We start from the raw sequence: 6,000 nt of genomic DNA, 5'->3' as shown, positions 1-6,000 counted from the left end.
AATAACTTTACTCAATTTCAACAAACATTTTCCTTTATCTCTCCCCAATCTGCATTCTCTATCTCCTCTTAATTCTTTTTCTGTTCCAAGCAGCTCACAATGGCAATTTCTTTCTCACATTTGCCTGCCCGTTTTCCCTGAACTTTCATAGAATCATAGAAACCCTACAGTGCAGAAGGAGGCCATTCAGCCCATCGAGTCTGCACTGGCCACAACCCCACCCAGACCCTATCCCCATATCCCTACATATTTACCCACTAATCCCTCAAACCTACGCATCTCAGGACTCTAAGGGGCAATTTTTAGCATAACCAATCAACCTAACCCGCACATCTTTGGACTGTGGGAGGAAACCGGAGCACCCGGAGGAAACCCACGCAGACACGAGGAGAATGTGCAAACTCCACACAGACAGTGACCCAAGCCAGGAATCGAACCCAGGTCCATGGAGCTGTGAAGCAGCAGTGCTAACCACTGTGCTACCGTGCCGCCCATTTCCTTAGATCATCCCAATACTTCTGCCCTAGGGATCCCAGTCCCGTCTCAGTATTGGCACAAGATTCTGCCCATAGGGGCCACCCTTCTTAATATATTCCCTGATTTTTGTTTCCCATATGGGACACTTCTCTGTCTCTGTGCTGCTTCCTGCCATTCTATATTCAACGACAAGGGGTAGGGAGTCGATCGGGCTGCGGGTAAGGCTTTGGGCTATGTTCCGGTCCTAATCACTCTGGCTTCTAATACAAACCTACAGAGCTTACCCTATCCTCCTTGTTAGTAACGATACATGCACAATACACAATTTCCCGAAAGCAGTTATTTGTCCAATCAGGAGTTTACACCTGTTGGCTCTGAATTTTAAATAATCGTCCAATATAAATTCTGCGAGATTCGATATCGGAGCAACAAAGTTACTTCTTGTCAATGTCCCAGCGGAGTCGCCAATTGTTGCCTGTTACCTGCCGCACAGTCTGTTTTAACCCTTATACGGTGGACAAATAACTACGAGTAGACGTCTTATTAGTACAACCAATATTTATTTAAACCCACACAATCAATAAACACCCAACCAACCAACGATAAGTTATCTTTCAGGAAAATACTAAAGTTTAAGTCCAATACAAGACCTTGACTTAACTTTGCGTGACTGGCAAGTACCCAAGCAGATATTGGCCTTTATCTGTGCGCTGGTCTCGGTCGTCCTCTGCGTAGTCTGGTCCTTTGGTCTGGTCTGGCACTCTGGCTCTGGTCTTCCTTCTTTCCTTCTCGGGTGTGGTGGCTCTCCTCATGCTGGTTGTCGCTGGCGATGGTCACCGTTGTTGTAGCTCGTTCGTGGGGTCAGAGAGAGAGAGCGATTCTTCATTGTGCAGCACCCTTTATACCCCGTTGGGTTTCATAGCCCTTTTGACCATTGCCAATCAATCGATCAGAACTTGATCACCCTGATCGATAAAGCCCAATTGGGTGCTGCCACACCGATCTCTGGGTGTGTCCCCAACGGCCATGTCTGTAGGTGCTGGAAGCACAGAGGTCACATACCTCCCTCCCAAATAAGGGGTCACGGTGCCCTTATGTCTGGTAAACAACCCAGTTTGACCAGAAAGTCCCTTTTGTCCTGGAGGTGACCCATATCCTGTGGATTCACTCGTCTGGGTTGCAGCCTGTTTATCTCTGTCTTTTAAGCTGCAGCCTGTGGTGAACAATCGTTGGTTCCCACCAGGTAGTACTGAGCCAGGGTCTGGCCAGTACTATGAGTCTGTATATATGTTACTGTTGGGGTTAGGGTTGGGTTGTTCTACATGTTATTGTTGGGGTTAGGGTTGGGCTGTTCTACCTGTAATATAGTTATTATGGTACATCCCAGTCGGGCTCCGCCTCCTGGGAGAGGTATAAAGGTCACTGCTCTGTCTGGGACCCCTCAGTCTGGGATCGTGTATTATATATGGCAGCTCTATTGTAGTAGTCAATAAAAGCCTTTATTTCCTCGAGCATCTCAAGCCTCGTGAGTTATATCGCGCATCAATTTTATTGATTATTAATTGAACTCTCGTCGTTGAAAAAAAGAGAAAACGACACAGAGAACATGGAGCAAATGCTTAAACCCGAACGGCTTACGCTGGACCCACGTGCGGCGGGCGCCTCCAACACCTTCGACCACTGGTTGAAATGTTTTCAGGATTACCTCGAAGCCTCCGCAGCGGTCACCACAGACGACGACAGACTCCGGGTCCTCCACGCGAGGGTAAGCGACGCTGTATATTTAGCGATCCGTGGGGCCACCGACTACAAAGGGGCCCTCGAGCTTCTTAAGAAGCGCTACATTAAACCGCCAAACGAGATGCATGCTCGATATCTCTTAGCCACTCGACGACGGCAGCCTGGCGAAACGACGGAACAGTACGCGTGCGAGCTCCTACAGCTAGCCAGGGGCTGTAACTGCAAAGCAATGTCGGCAGACCAGAACATGAACGACCTCGCTCGAGATGCGTTTGTGATGGGAATCGGATCGTCTTATATCCGACTTCGGCTGTTGGAGCAAGGTAATCTCGATCTCACTAAGTCTATAGAGCTAGCGGATGCGCTAGAAACGGCCTCCAAAAGCCTGGCAATGTATCCCGACGACCACGTGGAGACAGCGTGGCAGGGGCAGTCACAGACCCCACTTCATCCAGCGGGACCGAAAATCTGCGTGATTGCGTTCCCACCCTCGGGCCTGACGATGGCAGCAGCTCCAGGCGGCCCGCGGTGTTACTTCTGTGGGGGAGTGAAGCACACTCGGCAGCGATGTCCCGCTAAAGCGGTGTTGTGCTCCGCCTGCGGCAAGAAGGGGCATTATTCGAAGGTATGCCAATCCAAACTTCCATCCAGGAACAGCAGTGCGGCGTGTGACTCCCCGGAGCCGGTTTCCTCGTTGTCGGCATCGTCAAGGGTTTCTTCCACGTGCGAGGCCAGGACGTCACCATTCCAGACGACGGAGTCGCAAGAGACGCGCGACCACCAGGGGTCGCTGATTTTGGCGCCATCGCCCACGTGCGACCTATGGGAGCAGCCATTTTGGTCGGCACCGACCGCGAATGACCAGCAGGGGTCGTCATCATCCATCTCAGCTGCCTGCAGTGGCGCCCACGAACCAACGGTGGCGTCATCATCCTGGACCAGGCAAAGCCTCACAGACTCGACAAGTCCATGATGGACATACAGGTAAACAAACGCACGATTTATTGTCTGTTTGACAGCGGGAGCATGGAGAGCTTTATTCACCCAGACGCCGTGAAGCGGTGTGGCCTCCAGATCCAGCCTGTCAAGCAGACAATCTCGATGGCGTCAAGGTCCCGGTCTGTCACCGTGCTAGGGAGTTGCGTGGTAAATCTAACGGTGCAGGGCACAGTTTACGAGAGCTTCAAGCTCCTGGTGTTACCGCACCTTTGCGCGCCAATACTCCTCGGACTAAATTTCATGGTCCACTTGAAGAGTGTAACCCTACAGTACGGTGGGCCACTCCCTCCGCTTTCAGTGGGAGACTTGCAGCCTCTAAATTGGCCAACGTGCTCCACCTGTAGCCTCTCGACGCTTAAGATTACCACACCCTCCTTATTCCAGAATCTCGTGCCAGGCTGCAAGCCCATCGCGACTAAGAGTAGGTGTTACAGCGCTGAGGATCGGATCTTCATTCGATCTGAGGTTCAGTGGCTCCTCAACGAAGGGATCATACAACCTAGCGCTAGTCCTTGGAGAGCGCAGGTCGTGGTGGTCAAGAGTGGGAACAAACCCCGGATGGTCGTAGACTATAGTCAGACCATTAACAGATACACGCAGCTGGATGCGTATCCCCTCCCGCGCATATCTGACATGGTCAACCAGATTGCGCAGTACCGGGTGTTCTCCACCATCGACCTAAAGTCTGCCTACCACCAGCTCCCCATTCGCCCAGAGGACCGACAATACACGGCTTTTGAGGCGGATGGTCGCTTGTACCATTTTCTAAGGGTTCCTTTTGGTGTCACGAATGGGGTCTCGGTCTTCCAGCGTGCTATGGACCGAATGGTGGACCATAACGGGCTGCGGGCCACCTTCCCGTACCTGGATAACGTCACCATCTGCGGCCATGACCAGCAGGACCACGATACCAACCTTCTTAGATTCCTACGCACTGCATCTCGCCTGAATCTGACCTACAACAGGGAGAAGTGTGTATTTCGCACGCGCCGCCTAGCTATCCTCGGATACGTGGTGGAAAACGGGGTCATTGGCCCTGATCCAGACTGTATGCGTCCCCTCCTCGAACTTCCCCTGCCCACTAGCGCAAAAGCACTGAGAAGATGCTTAGGCTTCTTCTCTTACTACGCACAGTGGGTTCCTAATTACACGGACAAAGCCCGTCCGCTCATCAAGTCTACCTCTTTTCCCTTAGCAACAGAGGCTCGTTTGGCCTTTGAAAAACTAAAAGCCGACATCGCGAAAGCCACGATGCACGCTATCGATGAGTCCATCTCCTTCCAGGTGGAGAGCGATGCATCTGATTTCGCCCTGGCCGCCACACTTAACCAGGCGGGCAGGCCCGTCGCCTTTTTCTCTCGCACCCTCCAAGGCCCCGAAATTCAACATTCGGCGGTGGAAAAGGAGGCCCAGGCCATTGTGGAGGCTGTCCGGCATTGGCGCCATTACTTGGCGGGAAAACAGTTCTCCCTGCTCACGGACCAGCGGTCCGTGGCGTTCATGTTCAATAACACGTTACGGGGCAAGATCAAGAACAATAAGATCTTGAGGTGGAGAATCGAACTCTCCACCTATAATTACGACATCATGTATTGTCCAGGGAAACTCAACGAGCCCTCGGATGCCCTGTCGCATGGAACATGCGCCAGTATGCAGGAGAATCGATTGCAGGCTCTCCACAATGACCTCTGCCATCCAGGGGTCACTCGGCTCTACCACTTCATAAAAGCCCGGAATCTACCCTACTCGGTGGAGGATGTCAGGTCCATAACCAGAAGCTGCCGGGTATGCGCGGAATGCAAACCGCACTTTTACCGACCTGACAGGGCACAACCCGTTAAGGCCACTCGTCCCTTCGAAAGACTGAGTGTGGATTTTAAGGGCCCCCTTCCCTCGACAGATCGGAATGTGTACTTCCTCAATGTGGTTGATGAGTACTCACGATTCCCTTTTGTCATTCCCTGTTCTGATATGACCGCTGCCACGGTTATCAAGGCATTTCGTGATCTTTTCACCCTGTTCGGTTACCCCTGTTACATCCACAGCGATAGGGGCTCGTCGTTCATGAGCGATGACTTGAGGCAATACCTGCTCTCATACGGGATTGCCTCTAGTAGAACCACGAGCTACAACCCTAGGGGTAACGGACAGGTTGAACGTGAGAATGCTACAGTCTGGAAGGCTGTCTTACTGGCGTTGAAGTCAAAAGGCCTTCCAGTCTCCCATTGGCAAGAGGTGCTCCCTGATGCGCTCCACTCCATACGCTCACTCCTGTGTATGGCAACCAACGCTACTCCCCATGAGAGACTGTTTTCATTCCCTCGGAAGTCTTCCTCTGGGACCTCATTACCGTCTTGGTTGACGTACTCAGGACCGGTCCTCCTGCGGAGACATGTTAGGACCCGCAAGTCCGACCCTTTGGTTGAACAGGTCCATCTCCTCCACGCCAACCCTCAGTATGCCTATGTGGCATACCCTGACGGGCGAGAGGACACGGTCTCGATTCGAGACCTGGCGCCAGCAGGGGGCTTGGAAACCCCTGTCGCTCCCATACCTCCTGTTAGAGACCCCCCAACTATTGTTTCCCCTCCTGACACGGCGCGGGCAGCATCGGGACCATCACTTAACCCTTTTACTCCCGTGTACAGCTTGCCTGAGTCCAGGAGATGGTCGCCACTTCAAGGCGTGTCCGAGTTCAGCGGATTGTCACCACCTCGGGGTCTACCGGCCCGTGAGACATTGGAGGAGCCGTTGGACACCGCCTTGGGGACAACACCACCGTGA

This window comes from Mustelus asterias, chromosome 2, assembly GCF_964213995.1.
Source record: "Mustelus asterias chromosome 2, sMusAst1.hap1.1, whole genome shotgun sequence".
Classification (NCBI taxonomy): domain Eukaryota; kingdom Metazoa; phylum Chordata; class Chondrichthyes; order Carcharhiniformes; family Triakidae; genus Mustelus; species Mustelus asterias.
This window is presented reverse-complemented; position numbering follows the sequence as displayed.